Here is a 24417-nt window from a genome sequence, read left to right on the forward strand (position 1 = left end):
TTTCGAATCATGTTAGCCTTTTACATATTCAAAGGATAAAGTAGAGCAACCCGAGAGAACGAATGTAAATATCATCCTTAAGTACTCTTCAAAAAAAGTACTGATTAATTAAAAAAAAAAAAACAAAAGTGAATGCTAGCTCAAAATATCTTAATAAAAGGATAAAAAATATTAGTAGAGAATAAACACATGGTATAGCCCCCATTAAGTACTTGAGTCACAAACCAAACTGCTTAGGTGCTGTTTCTGTCAAGACTGGGTTAAATGAAGCTCAGTAGGTCATGGCAGGTGCTGTGGGAGTCCCCTCTGAATGCTGTGAATATGTTTCATTGCCATTGGTTAATAAAGAAGATGCTTTGGCCTATGGCAGGGCAGAATATAGCCAGGTGGGAAATCCGAACAGAGATATAGAGAAAGAGTAAGCAGAGCCAAGGAGACAGCATGTAGCTGCCAAAGGAGACAGATGCCAGAACCTTGCTGGCAGGCCAAAGCCTCATGGTTAATAGAAATGGGTTAATTTAAGGTGTAAGAGCTAGCAGGAATACAAGTAAGTTATTTTTTGGCCAAACAGTGCTGCAATTAATAAAGCTTTTGTGTGAATATTCAGGTCTAGGCAGATGGGAAACAAATGTGCAGTCTCCAAATACAGACAGGTGCTATGCAAGCCTGGGGATCTGGGTTCAAATCTTCAGTGCCCATATTAAAACTCAACATGACCACATGCACACCTGCAATTCTAGTGCTGCAGGGAGTAGAAACAAGAGAACGGCTGAGGCCTGTGGGCTCTTAGCCCAGCTCCACGTTCCGTGAGAGATCCTGTCTCAGAGGAATAGGGTAGAAAGTGACAGAATAGGAGAAATGGTGTTCTCCTACGGCTTCGGCACTCATCACTTCTCTACTGCTGAGATGAAACAGCCTCAGAAAAGCTAGCTAGGAGGGAGAGGACTTGTTTTGGCTTATAGTTAGATCACACAGGGGAAGGCACAGTGGCAGAAACATGAGTCCTGATCACATTTGATTCACACACAGGAGAGAGAGAGACGTGGGGATGGCAGCAGGCTACAAGAACTCAAAATCCAACCCCCAGCGACGTATTTGCTCCATTAAGCCTCCACCTCTTAAAAGTGCTATAACCTTTACAGTTATCACTAGTGAGTGGGAACCAAGTATTCAGACAAAGATGTCTGTCTATAGGAGATTTTCCTTATTCAAAGCACAACTGTTTCAGTGTGTGCACCCAAGAACACACACACACACACAATACATTTATGCACACACACAATCAGTCAATAAATAAACCTTTTTTAAAAGTGCGTTACGTGATTGTCACCTACAAGAGACATTAGATCAATCCAGACTGTGGGAGATCATAAAGGATAACAGGTTTGGAGTATTCTAAGATGCCGATGGCGTGCAGAACACAGAAAATGCCAACGGCAAGCAGAACTCAGGAAGAGTGCGAAGACTGCTCCAGACTGAAGAGGAATGATATTAGAAAACAGAGTTGTTATAAAGGGCGCTAGCGGGATAATAGATGAAATTAAAACATAAACAACTGATTAGATAGGAGAATTACACAATGTTTGCTCTCCTGTTTGACAGCTGCCCTGTGCGTATGTGATAGAATGTCTTCAGAAATAATTAGGAGGGACTGAACAATCATGACAAGTTGCATCTCAGTATCAAACAAAGGAGGGGGATTTGGCAGACTATTGCCTGTAAGAAGGCTTGAGCAAATATACTTGGAAGTTCAAGCATTGTTTATGAAGTTGTTTAAGAATAATTGGGCAACTATGGCAAAACAAATCTTAAAAATTTACACCCCCCCACACACAATAGTCCTAGTGTTCAAAATGTATGTATTCTGGTTTGAATGTGACCCCCTGCCCTGCCCAGCCATCATGGGGCTCACTTGTTTGAGCACTTGGCCCCCAGCTGATACTGCTGTTCTGAAAGGTACAGTTTTGCCAGTGGGCCCAGTGGCTGTTCCTCCTATCAATCCATCTTCTACATTTCTACATGACATTTTTATAAAATAATGTTTTCTTCATCATTTTTTATAGTAAATTTATTTTTTTTTTATTTTGTGCACATTGGTGTTTTGCCTGTACTTATATGTCTGTGTGATGGTGTCCAGTCCCTTTGGTCCCAAAGCCTCACTTCCTGTGCCCCTCTCTGCCTCGCTACTGCTGACAGTTTGAGAAATTAGCGCACTGGTTCACTTCCTGCACCGCATCTTCTCCACCATGGTGTGGGGGTAGGGGATGGCTCTCTTCCCTTGCACTATGTACCCAAATAATCCTGCCCTTCCTTAAGTTGCTTCTTGTCACAGGTAGATGGCGGTGCTGAGAAAAAAGTAAATGTATTGCCCTAGTTTTTATAGCCCGCAATGCTTCCCAGTCCCTGTGCTTAATTATTAATCTTTCTCTGGAAAATCTTCAGTTATTGCGGACAGGAATCTTTGCTATTTCACAATCAAATAGTCATTAATTTCTAGGCCCAACGAGACAAAAATGCTTTTTGAAATTTTTATTTCATTTTTATTTATGTGGATGTATGTGCTTTTGTGTGTGGGCGTGCACACGGGAGTGCAGGTACCCAGGAGGTCAGAGATGGCTGATCCTTGGATACTAACCTTACAGATGGTTGGGAGGCACCTGATACAGGTGCTGGGAAACAATCTGAGGTCCTCTATATGCTCTTAATTGTGGGGTCATCTCTTCAGCCCCATAAACAGTCTTGAGAGAGTGAATGAATGAATGAATGAATAATGAATGAGTAGGTTGCAGAGTCAAACCTCCTGTGTCCAGGTCCTTGGTCTTCTTTCTTTGGGCAAGTGTCTAAAGTTCTGTGGAACTCAGCTCCTAAAGAATACTTATTTCTATCAGTCCCAGTCCAGCTGGCCTTGGTGAGCTCCCATTAGATCAGCCCCCTCTCGGTCCTGACTTCCTCGCTCATGTTCTCCCTCCTTCTGCTCCTCATTTGGACCTTGGCAGCTCAGTCCAGTGCTCCAATGTGGGTCTCTATCTCTATCTCCATTCATCGCCAGATGAAGGTTCTATGGTGATATGCAAGATATTCAACAGTGTGGCTATAGGATAGAACCAGTTCAGGTGCCCTCTCTTCAGCTGCCCAAGGAACAAGCTGTGAACATCTCTCTGGACACCGGGGAACCCATCTAGAGTCAAGGCCAGCTGGACTGGGACTGATGGAGCATGTGATCAAACCGGACTCTCTGAATGTGGCTGACAATGAGGGCTGACCGAAAAGCCAAGGACAATGGCACTGGGTTTTGATTCTACTGCATGTACTGGCTTTGTGGGAGCCTAGTTTGTTTGGATGCTCACCTTCCTAGACCTGGATGGAGGGGGGAGGACCTTGGACTTTCTATAGGGCAGGGAACCCTGACTGTTCTTTGGATTGGAGTAGGAGGGAGAGGGGGAGTGGGGGAAGGGGAGGGAAATGGGAGGAAGGGAAAATTTTTAATAAAAATAAAAAATATAAAAAATAAAAAAGAATATTATTTCTAGCCAGGCAGTGGTGGCACACGCCTTTAATCCCAGCACTCGTGAGGTAGAGGCAGGTGGATCTTTGTGAGTTCAAGGCCAGCCTGGTCTACAAGAGCAAGTTTCAGGACAGGCTCCAAAGCTACAGAACAAAACAAAAACAAAACCAAAAACCCTTATTTCTTGGCTTATGTTTTGTTGATGGTGGTAGTAATGCATGTTTCTTTGTGTGTGTGTGTGTGTTTGTGTGTTTCTTTTCTTCGTGTTTTCTGGTGTGAAATTATTTATTGCTTGTATTTTTGTGGTGTAGTTAGCTTCCTGGAGTTGGAGTTTTTCTTTTAGAACCTTCTGTAGGACTGGATTTGTGGATAGATGTTTAAATTTCACTTTGTCGTGAAATATCTTGTTTTCTCCATCTATGGTGGTTGACAGTTTTGCTGGGTATAGTAGTCGGGGCTATCATCTGTGGTCTCTTAGAGTCTTCAAGACATCAGTCCATTTTGGGGTTAGATAAAAACCTGGTGCAAGGAAATCTCTCAGGAAGACAGAGCCTGAACTTGTCATCTCCTGTGCCCAGATTGATGCCTAGCCCAGTTGTCATCAGAGAGGCACCATCCAGCAGCTGATGGAAACAGATGCAGACCCACAGCCAAACATTAGGTGGAATTTGGGGAATCCTGCAAAAGAGGAGGAGAAAGGACTGCAGTAGCCAGAGGGGTCAAGGACACCATGTGAAACCTCACAGAATCAAACTAATCTTGGCTCTTAGGGACTCACAGTGACTGATCTGACAGCCAAGGAGCCTGCACAGGACTGACCTAGGCCCTCTCCATATATGTTACAGTTGTATGGCATGGTCCTCTTGTAGTCTCCTAACAGCAGGAACAGGGGCTGTCTCCAACTTTTTTACTGACTTTTGGGACCCTACTCCTCACAAGGGGTAACCCTGCCCAGCCTTAATACATGGGGAGGTGCTTAGTCTTAAGGCAACTTGATATGTCATGTCTTGTTGATCCTCGTGGGAGACCGCCCTTTCCTGAACAGAAACAGAGTGGACTGAAGGGTGGGACCAGAGGGGGGATTGGGGAGGGACTTGAGGAGGAGGAACACAGCTGGGATGTAAAATAAACAGGCAAACAAATAAATACATTTACTTATTTTTTTCTTTGGTTTTTTGAGACAGGGTTTCTCTGTGGTTTTGGAGCCTGTCCTGGAACTAGCTCTTGTAGACCAGGCTGGTCTCCATCTCACAGAGATCCGCTTTAGGCCGGGCGGTGGTGGTGCACGCCTTTAATCCCAGCACTCGGGAGGCAGAGGCAGGCGGATCTCTGTGAGATGGAGATCAGCCTGGTCTACAAGAGCTAGTTCCAGGACAGGCTCCAAAACCACAGAGAAACCCTGTCTCGAAAAACCAAAAAAAAAAAAAAAAAAAAAAAAAAAAAAGAGAGAGAGAGAGAGAGAGAGAGAGAGAGAGAGAGTACTTATTTCAGGGACTGGAGAGCAGACTCAGCAGTTAGGACCAAGTGCTGTGCTTCTGTGACTCTGTATCAGTTGGGTGTCGCAGAGCACTAAACTGCTCACTGCACTTGTGGGTCTCATTAGAGAATGGGGGAGGGGCGATGAGTTCCAAATTGAGACATTATAAAACTCAAAAGAACCAGTTTCAACAGTAAATTATGAGAAATGCAAAGAAATAAAGTATGAGTCATAAATTGGGCAAAAGGGGATGAAAAGAAATCATTCCTAGAGGATTCCAGATACTGAGAGCTTAGATTGACTGTTTTCAATATACCCCGAATTATAAACAAATCCCTGAATATAACATTAAAGGAAACCATGAGGCTGGAGAAATAGTATATATACAAGCTTGGAAATACACACACCCACACATGTGTGCAATGACACACACACGATGAAGATGTAGAACTTATTAAAAAAGAATCGATTAGAAGTTCTGTAGTTGAAATGCATCTTGCAAATTTCACTCAAGAAATGTGGATGAATAAAGAGAAAATAACTGACTGTGAAGATAAAGTCAACTGAGATTCCATAGACTGAAAAAGAGAAGAAGAATAATGAGGAAAACTGAACAGAGCTGAAGAGACCCTTGAAGCATGTCTGGACACATGCACACGGAAAACCCCAGAAGAAAGACATGAATGAATACTCAGAGGAACAATAAATAAATAACAAACTCAAACATACTCTTGCCAAGATTTATCATGTTCAAATGTTTGAAGTACAAAGACAGTTTTGAGAGTAGCAAGGCAGAAGACTGTTGTTGTGTACAAGATTAAGACTCAATTTTTCACCAGGAACTAAACAAACAAGAGCACAGTGGATTCAGATACTGAAGGTGCTAAATTGGGGGCAGATGTTAACCAAAAATTCTATATCTTGTAAAACTGTCCTTAAAATATGAGGCAAAAATGGAGATATTGAAAGAATTTGCCATAGGTAATTCTCTATGAGAAACACTAACAGGAACCCTCCAATTTGATGTGAAAGCACAAGATGATAACAGAAATCCTCATGAAGAAAGCAAACACAAGCCAAGTTAGCAAAATGATGGATACAAGTACCACTTTTCTCTGTAACTCCCTTTTTTGACGGATTAGAGAGAACTTCATAAAGTTAATTATGAATCTATCCTGATTGGTGCACAATGTATAGAAATTGTTTTGTGGCGCTGTCATGGAGAGACGGAGTGCTATGGACCATGGTTTGTGATACTTTGAAGCTCATCATGTTGGTATGAATTAAGATGCCACTTGCATTCTTCAGGGCAAACCATAAGAAAATAGCATTAAAATGCACTTCGAGGAAGTATTCAAAATGACATATTAGAAAATATACATTAAAGACAAATAAGGAAGACAAGTAGAAACTAAGAAAAATACGGCAAAAAATAAAGAACAAAGTGACTGTTTCTTCATTATGAAGAGATTAAGCCAGGTCTACTATGGAATATTCAACATATTCTAAAATTCAACAACAAAAACACAATCTATTTTTTTTTTTTTTTTGGTTTTTCAGGACAGGTTTTCTCTGTAGCTTTGAAACCTGTCCTGAAACTAACTCTTGTAGACCAGGCTGGCCTCGAACTCACAGAGATCCGCCTGTCTCTGTCTCTCGAGTACTGGGATTAAAGGCATGCACCACCACTGCCCGGCTACAATCTATTTTTTAATGGACAAAATACACAAATAGCCATTTCCCCTGCAGAAAAAGGAAAAAAAAAAAAAGAAAAAGAAAGATAATCGTTGATGTCTCTAATAAACACATGAAAAAAATGTTCAAAGTCTTTAATCATCAAAGAGGCACAAATCAAAACCATTACAAGAGGCCATTTCACACACATTAGGATAGCTATAATTAAAAAGAAAAAAGAAAGAAAAGTCAACAGGGATTTGGGAACGCTGGAAGATTTAGATGGGCCTGTGATGGATGTCAAAATGGGATAGCAAGTATGGAAAGCATTTGCACAGGTCTTTAAACTAAAGATGGAGCTACCACGCCCAGGTTTGTGTCTGTAGTGACGTGAACGAGAACATCTCCTGTAAGTTCAGGCATCTGGATGCTGGGTACTGTTTGTGGAGGTCTAGGAAGTATGTATGTGCGATCTTGCTGGAGGAAGCTTGCTGGAGTAGACTTTGACTGTTAAAAGCTCGAGCAACTTCCACTTCAGTTTCTCTGCTTCATGCTTGCGGGGTGAAGGCCTGAGTTCTCAGCTTCCTACTCCTGCCTCCGTCCTTGCTGCTTGGCTGCCTACTGCCTGCTACCATGTTCTCTCTGCCACGATGGACATCACTCTAGAATTGTAAGGCCAAATAGACCCTTTCTTCTCTAAGTTGCCTTGGTCATGGTGTTTATTACAGCACAGAATTCTAACCGATACAGTATTCAAAAGAACGGAAACTACATCCAAACAAAAATATCTCTACATAAACCCCTAGCAATGTCAATAAGATGAACAGCTCAGGGGCTCATGAAGTGATACACAGATAAACATAGATTGCCTAGTGTTTCTAGAGGTGAAGAAGGGACGAATCCTTGTACATACACTGGAGCAAAGAAGCCAACAGCACAAGGTTACCTGGTCACCTCCACAAAAAGAAAACAAGGGATTTCAAACAGAAAACCATTTAGAAGTTACCAGAAGCTGAGTGGAAAGGAGACTGAACACTTGATGTGAATACGGTTTCATCTGAGGATAATGGAAAATTCTGCAATCAGTGTTGAGGATAGAACAATCTGTGGATGTTAAAAAGCCTCTGATTTCATATGTGTGTGTGTGTATGTATGTATATATTGCTATCTGCATTTTATTTTATTTTTAAAGAAATAAAAGGGCTCCAATGCAATGGTGCATGTGAACACTTGTGGACACAACCTTTCCTAAACCAGAAATGAGCACTAATATTAGCTTGTGAGTGTCCTCCAACGGCCATTTTGAAAACTTCTCCTTGGGCAAAGACACACCTCTACTCAGCAGCCACCTTCCATTGGCTGGATTCTTAATGCTGAGCCTCTAGAAGAGATGTCTTGCAGGCACTACGTCAGGTGCAGGAAGAAGAGGGTCTGCTGTGCAGGAGATGACTGGCACATCTGTCTAGTGAAAGGCCTGTGGTTAGCATCGGTCCGTGCCAGCTCAGGGAGAGCCTGTCTTGCATCAGTGTCCTCAACTTGGCAGTGACCTCAGGAAGCATGCATTTTGTTTTCTGGGTAGAGCGGAAGTGGGGCCCCTGGGATCACTAGTGCCCACGACAGACAGAGACTTTCAAGGGGTCTGTGCCTTCTGAAGCCAATCCAGACAGCCGTACATTTTGGAAGGCTTCTTCTCCTTTTGTGGTCCCACATGTCAGTTTTCTTGTGGTCAGATGTTTGTTTCCCAGGCCCCAGGATGGAAGTCTCTGGAACATTCTACAAGTCCAGAGTGGACAGGGAGTAACAGACCTCTGATTGGAGGAACCTCTCTGATGGGCGTGGCCAAGGGCTTGACTAACGGCCAGAGGAAAGCAGTTGGCAGTTATTTTGCTGGAGTCTTTTCTCGGGGATGAAGGCGTGCTGGCCTCTAGCTGATCAGCTGGTTGGCGAGGACTCTACAGGAAGACATGGACCATTGTGAAGATGGAAGAATGCCCACAAGGTCCAGGTTGAGACCCGGAAGCCCTACCAGGAAGTAACTCAGTCTATGGAGTTGTGCTTACCCCACATGTTGGGGCAACCCCCTGGCAGATCTCCACCATGCCCCTTTGCCTTTGGAGTTCTTCTATCCTACCCAGAATCCTCCTCCTGTTTGTGGAGAGCTGTGACCAGATGCCCTTGGGACCAACAGACTTTATTGAAGACTCTCAAGACCTGTATCTCGAATGTGGGCAAGTGCTTTCCTCCTCCCTCTTCAGCCCCCTTAACTCTGCTCCCTTCTTTCTGAAATGGCTGGGTGGGTGGGGCGGGCAGAAGAGCTGCTGAGTTCTCCGAGGGCTTCCCTGGAAGCCTGAGTGTGCAGGGGTAGTGATGTTTGTGGGACACACACTTCCGGTTTATCGTTTGCTTTTCCTACGCTTTTCCATGTGTGGGCTCATGGACTTTTCTTTCCCAGGTCAGCGCTCACCACCAGTCCAGCTATAACAAAGAGCATGGAGGTGGTCCTCAGACCTGCAGTGCGACTTTCTAGGAGCTGAGAGGCCTACCTCAAGGGATCACTCACCTCCACTCTGTTCTGAGTTGATGTTGTCCCAGAGAGCCCCAGCTAACCAAAAGAAGATCTGCTAGGATGATCATAACTTTGGTTCCTCCCATTCACCTGCTTTGCTCTTTCTGAGTTCTCTGCCTTAGACAGCAAGGTAGAAGAAAGCACAGCCCTGGGAGGGTGGAGCCTTTGGGAGGACTGACAAGCTAGCTCTCCCCAGTCCCTAGCAGGAAGTGGGGGGTAGTGGGAATACCGTCCCTGGCCCTTTGGCCAGAGTTCAGCTTTGCCACAGAGGTTTTTCCACTTACCATCAACGTTGAAACTTGCCTCTTCGCTTTGTCACATTCTCCCTGTTTTGTGCATTATTTGTTCCTCCAAGATGCTCTCCCTGTGAAGGCCTGCGGGATGCAGGGAGCCTGGCCAGCCACCCAGGCCCTTCTCAGGGGCCTCATGCCTCAGAATGGAGGAGGAGACAAACTTAATAAAGGCTTTGGAAAATGCTTTTCTATTCTGACTTGGTTGCTGAACTCACCAAGAAGGGTTTCATTTCTATTCCTACACTAACTGGGTCAAGGGGTGTCCCTGGCTCTTCAAGTCTCTTTGAATGAGCCTTGTGTTCAGTAAGGATGCAATCCTGGCCGGCTTGCTGGACATCTGGCCTGGTTTTCTCTACACATCTAATTTGTGGTAGGAAAGACCCAATGAAGCATTTTTCCCACCAGAATGTCAGATGGTTGGGGAGGATGTGGGAGGATGGAAGCAGTGATTCATGTGGAAGTCCCTGTGATCTTACAAGATATATATATATATATATATATATATATATATATATATATATATATATATGTTCTAGTGAAGATGGAGCTAGTGTCCAAGTCCTCTGAATCTTTACTTGATAGAGAGTATGGCATGATTGGACTGGGGAGATAGCTCACCCCAACATACAAGCCTGAGGACCCGAGTTCAGATCCCCAGGACCCATATAAAAAGCTGGGCCCAGGAGCCTAAGAAGGTGGTTCAGTGTGTAAAGCACATGAGAAGTCAATGTGAGGACCAGAGTTCACATCCCTGGATGTCATATAAAGATGTATGGAAACAAGAAAATCCCTGGAAGCTCATGGGCCAGTAGGTCTGGGGATATGTAGCAGCAATGGGAGCCTGTCTCCATGGGGAAGGTAAGGACCATCAAGGGATGTTGTCCTTGGACTTCCATACATGCAGTGGCACACACATGCCCACACACCACACACTGGACACAGATTATAAGATGGTTGCATGTATTGGTAACCCAAGCACTAGGCTGATGGAGGCAGGAGGATGGCTGGCACTCACTAGGCAGCTAACCTTGCTAAATTGGTAAGCTCTAGTTTCAGCGACAGGCCTGTTTCAATAAAGTGGGACAATATTTAACATAGGGAAGAAGAAAGACACCTACCGTTGACTTCTGCCTTCTACACATGTGTACACACATGATCATGTCTTCATATGCATACATAAGAACACGTGTGCATGTTACAAGGGCATGAAACACCCCAAGAGCCTCTGAACTGCTTAGTGGCTTCCCTCTTTCCCCTTTTATGTCATGGAAACTAGAACTGATTTCAGAGATGACAAGCCATCCCTAGCCTTCTCAGCAGGGGCCTTGGTGGCTTTCTTCCCCAGTGCTGACCCTGAGAGAGCCTGGCACCTTGCTTCTCTATCAACTCTGGAGCTTTTAAGGAACATGAGTGGTGGAGCCTGCCCACATTGTACGCACACAGAGCAGAGTGTGAGAGACATTCTAATGTGTTCTTTTCTTTGCAGAAATTGTGGTTTAAAACATGGAATCCCATTGGGAAAAACATGTTACAGTTAAGATAATGCCAGCTGACAGGGACATCGATGGGCAGACCAGCATTTGGAGACTTTTGATCTTTTCTAGCCCTGAGAGCCTAGCCTAATACACATATAATGATCATTAATGTCCTGTAATTTATAAGTGTTATCATTGATCCATTACATTCATCGTCTCAAGTTGGTGACACCTCAAATCCAACTGCTTGTTTGTGCTCCACATAGAGATCTATGATCTACAGTACAGTGGTCCTTTGAGATACCTAGGGACAACAGACACTGCACATGTGGGGATTCCAGATACATAGGGACCACAGCCATTGCACATGTGGGGATTCCAGATACATAGGGACCACAGCCATTGTACATGTGTGGATTCTAGAAACTGGGGAAGACTGGAGTTCTTTGAAGAAGGATGTGTATGAGTTGTCCTGCCTGGAGAGAAAAACCATATATCCTCTGCAGGGTCTTCTATCTTGTGCTTCTTCTTAATCTAGTCCTCGCACTCTGTGCATGTGTGCACACAAGCATATGTGTTTGTACGTGTGTGGGCATGTGTGTGCATGTGCATGCATGTGTGTGTGTGTGTGTGTGTGCATGCATGTGTGTGTGTGAATGTGGGCCTGTGTGAGGACAGTACTCACGAAGTTCAGACAAGGGCTTTGTAAGTGGCTGTAAGATGCACAATGTGGGTACTGAGAACTGAACTCTGACCCCTCTGCTCTTAACTGCTGAACTACCCCTCCAGCACTCCTCTAAAACACAGTGGCTCGGAAGGTAGCTAGAGCTTTCAGGGAGAGTTTGAAGGAATTCCCCACTCTGCTGCCAAGCATAGCTTCTGAGACCCCGGACTTACACAGCTGTTGCACAATGGGCTTCTACATGGCTTCATGTTTTCACATCAGGTTCACTGCCCACATGACTCTGGAGGTTCACTGAAATCCTGACATCCTTGGCTGTGTCTTAGGTGACTCTGATTCCCAGCCTCCTTGGTTACTAGCACAAGCTGAGTAACCAATGTGTGTCTTCTCAGATGTAAAATGAATCCTCTGTGCCCATGTCATGGGGAAGATGAACGTTTTGAGGAATAAATAACACATTAAAACAAGACGTCAACTTCACAAAATTTGGAATTGCCCAGGAGACACACCCAGAGGTGTGTCTGTGAAGGTGTTTCCAGAAAGGTCTAAGGTGGGGAGGGAAGACCCACCCTGAATGTGGGTGGTAACATTGCCTGGGCTGGATCTCTGAACTGGATGAAAAGGCCAAAGCACGTTAAGCACTGGTTATTCTCTCTCTGCGCTTTGACTGGGGGGCAGCAGCTTCAGCGCGTCCAGATCCCGTGATGGGGCTGGCCCTTCCCGTCCTTAAGCTGCTTTTCCTGGGATTTTGTCACAGTAATGAGAAACTAGGACACATGAGGTGATCACTGGGTTTGGTGAGTCCTGACTCTCCCTTCCTGGCTGCCAAAGCTCAATCCAGACCCCACATTCCCTAAACAGCCCCACCCTTCTGTATAGCAACCTTCCTCCCCAAATACTGGGGAGAGCACTCTGGAGGGTTCTGAAAGGCTGGAGCTCACCATGGCAGCCATCTCTACCAAATTCTCTGCACTTAGTCTCCACCCATTCTGCACAGAGACCTGAAGGCACAAATGGTTTTCATGCATGGGCTCTGCCTCAGGGGATCCAAGACTCAAGTAAAGCTGTAGAGAACCATTCTCCCTCCCCTGGGGCTTTGTCCATAGGTGTAACTCAGTGGTGTTTTCTGATGGAGGAAGGTCATTGGCTAATAAAGAAACTGCTTTGGCCCATTTGATAGGCCAGCCTTTAGGTGGGTGGAGTAAACAGAACAGAATGCTGGGAGGAAGAGGAAGTGAGCTCAGATGCAGGGCAGCTCCTCTCAGAGCCAGACGCGATGAAGCAAGCTGCCAGGTCAGACATGCTGAATCTTTCCTGGTAAGACTGATGCTACACAGATTATTAGAGATGGGTTGATTGGGATATGAGAATTAGCCAGTAAGGGCTAGAGCTAATGGGCCAAGCAGTGTTTAAAAGAATACAGTTTGTGTGTTATTATTTCGGGTATAAAGCTAACCGTGCGGGAGCCGGGCTGTGGGAAGAGGCCCACAGCTCCCACTACAGTTTTCCTAGAAAGTCTCTGTGTGGTGGGGGAGGAAAGTCTGCCTTCCCGTGGGAGGAGTCAGCAGAGCCTCCAAGCAGACAGGACAAACACATCCTGAGAAAGACTCCTGGGTGGACCTTCCGTGCCTCCAGACCCCTCTACAGAGAAGCCCACAGGATCACCAAACAAGACTACTCCTCCAGCTCTACGCCCCTTCCCTTTTGTCTGATTGTGAACATGGGTGTGCTAGGCCTGGATCCTGAACCTGACTATGACCCCTGCTTCAGTCCTTCTCCTGACCTGGGCCCCTTCTTTTCTGCTCAGCCCATGATGGACAGTGATCTCGGCTGCTCACTACAGCCATATTGGCTCCGGAGCATGAAGGGAGCCTTGTGTCTGGGGAGAATTTGGCACACCATCCAGTTTAGCCCCATCTCAACTCCTCAGGGTCCATGGCCCTTTATTTGTCCTTTTGGGTCCACCTCTCCAGCCTGTGGGGATGATGCCTTCTCCAGCTCCTGGATATCCTCTCGGCCTCATCTTTATCCTCTCCCTCCCCTCACTAAGACATCAGATCCTCTGGATCTAGAGTTACAGGTGGTTCTGGGGCACCTGCCATGGTTGCTGGGAACTAACCCCAGGGAAGAACAGCAAATACACTTAACGGACTAGCCATCTCTCTGGCCCCGGGCACTGTGGAAAGCAGTAAGGTTCAAGCTGGAGTTGGGGACAAGGAATAGAAGGAGTGATACGGAAGAATGTCCTAGAATGCAACGAGTCTGGTTCGATTTTCATACCTCTGCATAGCAATGTCTCTAGCCAAGTTTCTTCCCCATAAGGCTGAATGCGGACAGTGAGGGAACATGGCTGGCCTCCCTGATAACAGGTGCTTTGCCAGAGGCTCATTTCTTTATTTTGAGGTAGAAAGCAAAAGTGCTATCCCCCCTCCTGTTTCCAAACGTTGTTCCAAATTCCCATTTTTCTTATGATCAGGAAGGATGGAAGACTCTACACTTGGAGGTTAAAACTCTAGCAAGGTTTAGTCCCCGTGTCCTTTACAGATCAAGAGGTCAAAGGTCATGGCTGGACATGGACACCAAACTTTGCAGGAGTCTTCAGAAGTGAGAATCTCAACAGGGCTCTTAAAAGTGTGGAGACTTGGCAAGGTGGTAGTGGTGCATGCCTTTAATCCCAGCACTCGGGAGGCAGAGACAGGCAGGTCTCTGTGAGTTCGAGGTCAGCCTGGTCTACAGAGTGAGTTTCAGGACAGTCAAAGACACACAGAGAAACCAGACTTGAAACAAACAAACAAACCAAAGTGTGGAGACCTTGGGGTGGGGACACAGATCGCTGAGTAAAGCACTTTTTCATGAGTGTGAAAACTGGAGTTCGGATCGCTAGGACTGGATGCAACAGGTGCATTTCAACCCAGGGCTACTCTTGGAAGATGTGAGCAGAGACAGTAGAACGCTAGACCTGCTGGTCTGGCACAGGCAGAGGTGAGCCACAAGAAACCTGCTTCAAACAAGGTGGAAGGCAAGGACCAATCCTTGAAGCTGCCCTCTGACCTTCACATGAGCACCATGAGATGTACACACACACGCACACACACACACACACACACACACACACAGTTTTTAAATGTGAAACCTCTATAACAGTTGTGTCCTCTGCATTGCTTCTGTTGAGGTCCCCTCACCCCTCTCTGGACCTTGGGCATTTTGGTTCGAGGAGGCCATAGGCAGGGAAAGCTGGCTAATGAGCTGACTGGACCCCAGAGGCCGCACTACTTCAAATAAAGGCCTCTATGCCACTGTCAAGCTCCTGAGCAGGGCCGGGCTCTCACAGGGAGTCTTCTCTGGTTGAAGCTCCCATCCTAGAAAATTCATTCAAGAAGATACAAGAAGGAAAGCCAGGGGAAGGCTGATGGGCACGTCTCTGTCCTCCAGAGCCCTAGTTGTTCCATGTTGGCTTTTACATTGCGCCAGCACTGGGGGTAAAGAGTGAGAACTGGAGCCCCCATAGTCCTTCCATGACAGCAGTGAGGGCTGCAGTTTCTCTGGCCCCTCTAGATGCTCTCGGGACTGTGACTCTAAGAACATAAAGGGGTCTGGAGAAATTATCCCATCCTCTCTACTCCTTCTCTGGTGTGGGAGGCCCTTCTGTCTATGTGTTGCTTTTATTGGTCAATGAATATAGAACTGTTTTAAGCCTATAGCAGAGAACAAAAGAACTAAGTGGGGAAAGTTAGGCTGTATGCTAGGAGAAAGAAGGAGGAGTCAGAGAGAAGCCATGTAGCCTCCTGGCGACAGAAACTGGGAACTTTACCTGGTAAGCTACAGCTATGTGGTGATAAACAGATTAATGGAGATAGGTTAAATTAATATGTAAGAGTTAGCCAATAAAAAGCTAGAGCTAATGGGCCAAGCAGTGATTTAATTAATATAGTTTCTGTGTGATTATTTTGAGTCTAAGCTAGCCAGGCAGCCGGGAACCAACAAGTAACCTTTCTCCAACACTTCTCTGCCTCTTTCCTTGTCTCAGCATCCTGGGAGACCAGTGGTGATTTTGCAAGGGTCCAGCAGTCTCTAAAACTTCCCTTCCCAGGCCCTGGTTCTCCTCTCTTTCTCTTTCTCTCTCTCTCTATCTCTTTACCTTTTCCCCTTCTTTCTTTCTCTCTTTCTTCCTTTTTGCTTGGCCCTCTCTCTCTCTCTCTCTCTCTCTCTCTCTCTCTCTCTCTCTCTCTCTCTCTCTCTCTCTCTCTCTTCTCACATAGCTCAGGCTGGCCTTGAACTCACTACGTAGTCATGGATGACCTTGGCATCCTGAACCTCCTCTTTCCACCTCCCTAGTGATGGCATTGCAGGCAGGCCTCACCATTCCTGTGCTATGGATAAAGCCTAGGTCCCAGGTATGTTCCTGAGCTACAACCCCAGTCCTGTCTACCTGTTTTCCAATAGTATTTAGAAGTCACTGGAATCTGCCTTCTGGCTGGGCTCTGGCTTTCCCTCAGGTGGGATGCAGGCTTTACCTGGAGGGCTCAGCTTGAGCATGGAATGTGGCGCCAAGGCCCCTCCCTGCCCTGGGCTAGGCCTAACATTCATCATACACAGCTTTGCTGCTAATAAGACTAATAAGAATATTCATGGATATTGAGCAGGGAACTCTAATACTTAGAGAGGGAGGCTGGGGAGGATGACTTCTTTTGCCAACCCTGAGACTCTGACATACTTGAAATGACTATGCTATAATTACAATACTGATTTCAATCTTGCGTGTCATTAATATTAATGGTTGCTGTCATTCTCCCTTTCCTGACTTGGTGAGAGCTATGTGAGGCCATATAGGTACAGGGTGCTCCACAGTGGACTTACTGAACTCAATACTGAGAGTTTCCAGAAAAGGAAACCGAGTCCAAGAAACAGGATCCCCACTGGGTTCTGCTGCTGAGCAGCCCCTTGCCTAGGAGCAGCCGTCTCTGTCTGGGGCTACTCAAGACCCTCCAGGTCTTTGCAGCTATCCTTCTTTCTGTCACCGCCACCTTCCACACCTGTGGTATCTAGAGCTGCCTCCTCCAGCTTGTTTGTCCTGGTATGAGCATCTAATCACACCATGACCATGCTTGACTCAAAGCCAACCATTTCCTCATTCCTGGTCTTAATTCCCCTTCGGTAGGATGTGTCAAGATTTTAGGACTTAAAATGTGATGCAGGGTGCTGAAGTCCTTGGTTAAGAATGTGTGTTGATAAAAAAAAAAAAAAAAAAAAAAAAAAAAAAAAGAATGTGTGTTGATCTTCTGATTGGTTCCCAGAACCCATAGTGGGTGTGACTCACAACTTCCTGTCACAGCAGCTCCTGAGGGATCTGAAGCTCACCTGTGGCTCCTAAAGGACCCATACACACATAGCATGCACACAGAAACAAAAATATCAAACATCTTTTTAGAACACATTCTTCCAATGAGAGGGTCCATCTTGGACTGTGGGGTTCTTATTTGCCTCCACACTGGGCCTTGTACTAGTGCTCAGATCTTCAGAAGCAGGCTGAATGAGTCCCTCTGAGCTTCTTCATGTCTCTCTTTCTCTGCAGAGCCCAGTCTCCTGGAACACAAGGGTCCCACACCTTGTGACATGAGGCACAGGTGACATTGTGTTTCTGATCCCCCTGAAGTTCTGTTGTCTACTTCAGAGCAAATCCGGTCACCCAGTGTTTGAGTTGATTGCTAGGGGGCTGAGTGGAGGCAAGTTTGGCTGTTCCTGCCTTCTCCCGAAGGTTGTGCTGAACTGAGGTAACTCATCTAAAGCTCCTCGGAAGCCCGTGGCCTACAGGAAAGTCTTGATAAATGTCAGCTGTAATTATCAGCTTAACTTTGCAGTTTGATATGAACATATCAGCTTTTATCTGCCTATAAAAGGTTTAAGGAACTTCCGATAGCTGGTCTGAGTAGGTAAACAACCAGACTATCTTTGATGGAGACGCAAACGGTGTCCTAAAGTGCTTCCCATCTTCCCCCGGAATAGCTGATGAGGCAAACATGTCAGAGGACGGGGTTGGAGTGAGACTTCAGGGATTAAGGTGTGTGTGTGTGTGTGTTTGTGTGTGTGTGTGTGTGAGAGAGAGAGACAGAGACAGAGACAGACAGAGAGACAGAGAGAGATAGACAGAGAGACAGAGAGAGATAGACAGAGACAGAGAAATACAGAACGTAGCACGCGCATGTGTGCGAATGGATGGGTACCCACAGAAGGGCATGTGGAGGGCAGAGGAAGATGCTGGGTGGCCTGCTCTATCATTCTTCTTGTTCCTTTGAAACAAGATCCCTCACTGAATCTGGAGTTTGGTGTTTTTCAGCTGAGCTGGAAGGCCAGTGAGTTCTAGTGAACCCTTCTGTCTCCCAACCACTCCGCTAGGGTTACAGACCTTCACCACCATGCTTGACTTTACACGGGTGCTAAGGATTAGAACTCAGAGCCTTCAGCTGCCATGGTAAACAGTCTTATCCACTGAGCTGTCTCTCTTCTGGCAGCATTCCTTCTCGAATAGCGAGATGTGTGGAATCCCTGCCAGGGGGAACAGGTGTGGGGGTCTGAAGCCTCCTAGAACAAGAAAGCCATGCTTCCCTGAGGCATCAGGCAGGCTAGCTAACACAGGGAACCATGGACTGGAATGGGCTGGCGGAAAGGAAACATCTTGGAAGTTGTCTGTGGCATTCAAAGAAAACTAACCATTGCAAAATCTATACATGTTAATAGTCACTATGATGTGCTCCAGAGAACGTAAATAGACAGATTACAGAGGAAGTAAAAAGTCAGACAGGGTGTGTTCTCCTCTATTCTCCAGATGGACAGCCTGAATGGAGAGTCAGTGGGCTGGACGACTAAGGACCAGATAGGCAAAGGGAATTCTATGGAGATGGTGGCAGCCCAGATTCCCTGCCGTCATCAGGAGAGTCAGCATGTCACTGTGGGATCCACTGGTGGCTCCAAGATCAGGTGTTGCGATCCTCCTACTCTAGTGCCAGATGTCACCAGTGTGAGATGGTAGACAAGAAGGCTGGCTCTGATCAGTCAATAGCACATCTGGCTGGTGATTAAAGGAACTGTAACATCAACAATCTCATCAAAAACAGAAGCAAAAGCAAAGAAGAGCCTATAGCTTGGCTCCACTTCCCCTGAGACATGATCAGGAGAGAGTTGCCAGATGTCACATAGATTGAGGATGGAGACAATGACATCAAGGTATCAGGTGATGTACCATGGCAATGATGAGGACTCAGAAACACAGCTGTTATGGTTAATACTGAAGGTTGATTTGATGGGGTATAGAATCACCTAGGCAATATGTCAGTAACAAGAAACTGCACTAACATGGAGGCAGAGGCTGAGCCTCTCTTGGGTCTGGGGGAACATGGTGTTTTCTTCAGTGGGATGCTGCCCAGAAGGAACCCCAAGAGCTTTGTTGTACAAGTCACCTGGTGAGGAAACAGAGAGGCACCCTAAGGGCTGGAAGCTGAGAGTCTACAATGTGAAGCTTTGATATTTTTAAACTGTGAAGGGACATTGTTCCTGCAGATGTCAGGAAACATCTGGGATGGGTCTGGTTCTGTTCTGCAGAGACTGGGGAAGCTCAGGTGTTTACCTGTGAAATGCTGTCTTCTCACAACAAACTCTTGCCTCTGCCAGGTGTGTGGGATAGAAAGTCTGGGTGTGGAATCTAGGTGTGATATTTCAAGCATGTTCAGGTTTTACTGCTGCCTGCCTGCCATCTTTCTTTGGAATAAGCCAGTTTGTACCTCCAGCTGCAGCTTGTAGAATTCTCAAGGGATCAGGAAGAAGACAGAGGGGGCCCACTCAGACCTACAGATGCCCTGAGACTTGAACAGAAAGCGCATAGAGATGGATCTTACTGTGGAAAACTCCGTACCCCAGACTTTCGATGTAAGAATGGGGAGCCTGACATCTTGACATTTTCAACTACTTAACTAAAAATGACATCCTTTGAGAAAAACGTGTCTCTTGGAATTTCAATATTTACAATGGGGAAATGAGAAACATTCCCTTTTGGGGAAACCCAAGGATGTATCAATACCAGGAAAGTGAAGAAGTGGGGTTAGTCCTTTGCCAAAAAGTTTGGCAATCGGCTGGGGTTATGCTATTTCAGCCATATCACATCTAGCAAAGATGCCTGACCAAAAGGCTAGCCATGGGACTTCCTGAAAGTTCCCCCAGGGGAGAAGGGGTGATGGCAGGAAAAGCTGGGCAGCACAGTCTAGTTTATAGATATCTCCTGGCCAGTGAAAGGCAGGTGCTGTGTGTACAGGAAGGTCCGTGTGGTAGCTTGAACAAAAGTGGCCCCCATCTTACTACTTCCCAGTGTCTCTGTTGACTTCCTGTTGCCTGCAAGATGTAGGACTCTTAGCTGCTACTCCAGTACCACATCTGCCTCCATACTCCCTGCCATGATGCTAATGGACTAAGCCTCTGAAACTGTAAGTGAGCCTCACCAATGAAATGTTTTACTTTGTAAGAGTTACCATGGTCATGATGGCTCCTGACAGCAGTAGAAACTCGACTAAGACAGAAAGCCCAAAGTGAGGTCAGCACGAACATTGAACTGTGACTTTGAGCCTAGAGTCAATGCCTCAGAGTCTGTCAGAACTGAGACCAAATCAAGGACTCCAAAAAGAAGTTGTTGTGTTGTTGTTCAATGTCGCCTGTACCTGGCTGGAAGGAGGAGAACTCTATGGGGTGGGAGGCAGGGATGTGTGATGAAAAGAGCTCAGGCTTTGCAGTCAGACTTCTCACGTGACCTTCGACAGATTCCTTAACCCCTCTAAGCACTGAGGGCTACATTATGCTCTCGTCTACCGTGAGAACATAGAGATGACATAGTGAGACATTAGGGTGACACGTGAGGCGCTGAACCTGGAAATTGTAGGATCCCACAGGAATTCAGCAGACATTTCTCTCGTCCTCCAGAAGTTGCGCCTCTAAGCCCTCTATATGTCTAGAATGACACTGCCCAATATGCCCGTCTGAACTAGCCACAACTAGGACTCAGGTCCTTTAAAAGTGGCCAGTCCAAAATGAGATTGAAAGTACAAGCAAAATATACACACCAGATTATATATGTGTGTGTGTGTACAGTATAGTATCTTCCCTAATTTTATAGTGACTGCTTGCTGTAAGAGCGTTTTAGATATATAGATTTGAATAAAGCATCTTAGTAATATTAATTTTACCTGTTCATACTTAGTTTATTGTGGCTACAAGAAAATCCAGAATTATAGCGGGCCTCCTGTTTTGTTCTGTTGGGTGGCCCTGCTCTAGACAGTGCATGAAGACAGGCTCAGGCTGTGTGCTCGGGATACATGCATTTTCCACCTTGCATTTGGTTACCAGCAAGGCATTAAAAATGTGTGTGTGTCTGTCTGTCTGTCTGTGTGAGTGTCTGCCACCAGTGTGTGAGTGTCCACGGAGGCCAGAAGAAGCGTGTTGGATTTCCCCGGAGCTGGAGTTGTAGGTGGTTGTGAGCTGCCTGCTATGGGTGCTGGGAAACAAGCTTACAAGAACAGCAAATACACTTAATTGCTAAGTCACCCCTCCAGCTCCCACTCCTTATTTTAAAGCTGGGTCTCACATAGCTCAGACTGGCTTACAATTCACTGTGTAGACAAGGTTCACTTGAACTCCTGGCCACCTTGCCCCTACTATTAGTGCTAATGAATACAGACTGGCTTTTGATAAATAGAGTTATCTGCTTTTCAGTCAAAATGTTGGGAAGGCACCTATGTCCCCATGGCCCTGTAAGGCAGCAACCACAACCCTGGAAATAAAAATGGCTGGGCCAGGCTGGTAGAGTTAGTTCATATGGCCAGAAGTGGCTAGAGGGACATGAGGGAAGGTTGAGGACAGACCTCTCCCGTCTTGGGTGTCACAGGGGGACAGGCCCTCTCTGCACGTCAGAAGATGCTCGCACCTTGTACACGAACTTGGCAGGAAGCAAACTCTCGTCAGACACTCACAAACACAGGTGCAAGGGGAAAATGGCACTTCAGAGTCATCTTAAGGAAACCAAGAGCTTCCAGAGAAACGAAGAGCAGACATCCACAGACACGAGATGTTGTAATAAGAGCGGCAGGGCTGAGTCCCCGGCACCCAGCCGCCCGCATGGCTAGCTTATGCCCCGAAATAATTACATGGAAACTGTATTTTTTTAAACACTGCTTGGCCCATTAGCTCTAGCCTCTTACTGGCTAGCTCTCATATCTAGATTAACCCATTTTTAATAATCTGTGTAGTACCACAAGCTGGCTTACCAGGAGAGATCTTAACCTGCGTCTGTCTGGAGTGGGAGAAACATGGCGACTCACAACTCGGCTTCTTTCTCCCAGCATTCTGTTCTGTCTACTCCGCTCATATTACAACAACGAGATTCCTTTTCCTCCCCTCCAGGCAATGTGGTGTGGCTGCTTTTTTTGTTTTGTTTTGGTTTTTGGTTTTTTGAGACAGGGTTTCTCTGTGGCTTTGGAGCCTGTCCTGGAACTAGCTCTTGTAGACCAGGCTGGTCTCGAACTCACAGAGATCCACCTGCCTCTGCCTCCCAAGTGCTGGGATTAAAGGCGTGTGCCACCACCGCCCGGCTGTGTGGCTGCTTTTTAAAAGTGTGCATTTTACCTGACTTTTTAAAAAAAAGATGATATGTACATTTACATTCTGACCCTGGGGGCATTGCTTCCCCATCCATGTTAGAAACACGAGGACACAAAAGCAGCTACATAGCATGCCACCATGGCCCTGAGGTGTTGACCAAGAGAGACAGCGGGTTGTCCAAAGGTGAGAAAGAAGGTGGTCTTTGGGTCCACTTCCTCTTTGGATCACTCTAACAGGATAGGTGGGACGTGTGCAGTGGGAAATTGGAGCAGGAAAGTAGGAGGTAAGGAAGGATGAGAGGTTTCCTTTGGAGAAGATTTGTTTTGTTTTGAAGCAGGGTCTTGTATAGCCCAGACTGGCCTCAAACTCATCATGTAGCAAAGAATGACCTCAAACTTGAGATTCTCCTGCATCCACCTCCCAAGTGCTGGATTATAGGCATGCACCCCCACAGCCAGTTCACACAGTGCTGAGGGTCAAACCCAGGGCCATGTGCATGCTAGGCAGGCACTCTGCCAGCTGACCTATAGCCTGGCCCTAGAAATATCCTTCCAATGGGTTAGTGTGACAGAGAAGCGACATTCTAGAGCCCTGGAGCCTAGACTAGTGTGGAAAATGGTTTTGGGTTTCTGGAGACAATAGTCTGGTGTTCGTTTGACTTTATCAGAACTGGAAAATGATTTGGGGAAAGGCAGCAGGCAGAGAATGGAACAGCAACAACAGGGGTGAGAAGGCAAAGGGAGAAGGGAAGGATACAAGTATGGAATGGAAGGCTCCCTGGCTAGAGCCACGGGGTCATCTGCAGAGACAGTGTCATCTCTGTGTGTTGTGCTCTTGGATGGGGCTCTGAGTTCATCAGACACTGAAGCATGCTCTCACTGGCAGGCTCTGCAGGTTGTATGCCTGTAGTGAAGGCTAGACCGAATGGTGAGGTTAGGAAGACAGGAAGGAGGGAGAGGTAGTACGCAGGCTCTGGGGAGAGAGCTGGAGGGCAGGAGAAGAGCCCAGACATGGCAGAGGCAGGCTCTCTCTCTAAAGCAGCTCGTCCCCAGGTGTGTGGGAGTGGAGTAGGGGCGGGGTGGGTTCATGCCCAGATGGACATGAGCCAAGACCCCCTTCTGCTCCTATTCCATTTCCTCCGTTTACAGATACTCCGCAGGAAGCCATGAGAAGGCACCCCTTATTCCACCATGGGCACCCTGAACATGATCTTAAGGAACAGGCAAGACACTGACTCTGCCCTGATCCACCCTGGTTGGGGGGAAGACAGGATAGTGGAGGCGAAAAACCTCCCCAGGAGGCAGGCAGCCTTGGCCTCTGCTCTGGCTTGGTCTCTTTAGGTAAGCTTCATGCTCTGGAGAGAGGGAGGACAGTTTAAACACAGGTTGATTACAGATCCCTCCCGAGCTCTCTGAAAGAATGTTTTAAAGAAGTTCAGCTTCTGCTACAAGCTTCTAGCATGTTCCCACTGTGCCATGGGAGGGTCAGGATTGACCCAGTGCTCGTGCTACACTCACGTGATCACCTAGAGTTGGGAAGACCTACTTCACCTTTGGAAGCCTAGGACCTTCCGAGGGCTTTGCCAGGAGAGACACTGAGGTCCAAAGAGAGAATAGGTCTTTCCCATGTCATTCAGTGTTCTCTTCTCATGGCTCCAGAGACCAGACTTGGGATCCAAAGTGCCCCCTAATGCCTCATCTCCTTCACATAGAGTCCTTTTGATCAGCACAGATCATCATTCCCAGGAGAAGAGGAGGTACCCTCAAGGTACGATCCCTTCTGCCCCACATCACAAACCCTCTCCCAGGCCCACCTGCAGCTTAGGGTCAGCTCTCTACTTAGTTCGTTTTGCTGGGTGTGGGCTTCATGTCTGGTAACAAAAGGAAACTGGGTCATTCACATATCCCAAAGCAGGCTATAGGACTGTCCAGGGGCTCTGGGGTCTCTGGGCAGGGCTTATGGCGTCTCTGGGCAGGGCATATGGGGCACTATGCAGGGGTTATGGGGTCTCTGGGAAGGGGTTATGGGGTCCCTGGGCAGGGATTATTGGGTCTCTGGGCAGGGGTCATGGGGGCTATAGGCAGGGCTTATGGGGGTTATGGGGCACTGT

Source organism: Chionomys nivalis, chromosome 19, assembly GCF_950005125.1.
Source record: "Chionomys nivalis chromosome 19, mChiNiv1.1, whole genome shotgun sequence".
Taxonomy (NCBI): Eukaryota; Metazoa; Chordata; class Mammalia; order Rodentia; family Cricetidae; genus Chionomys; species Chionomys nivalis.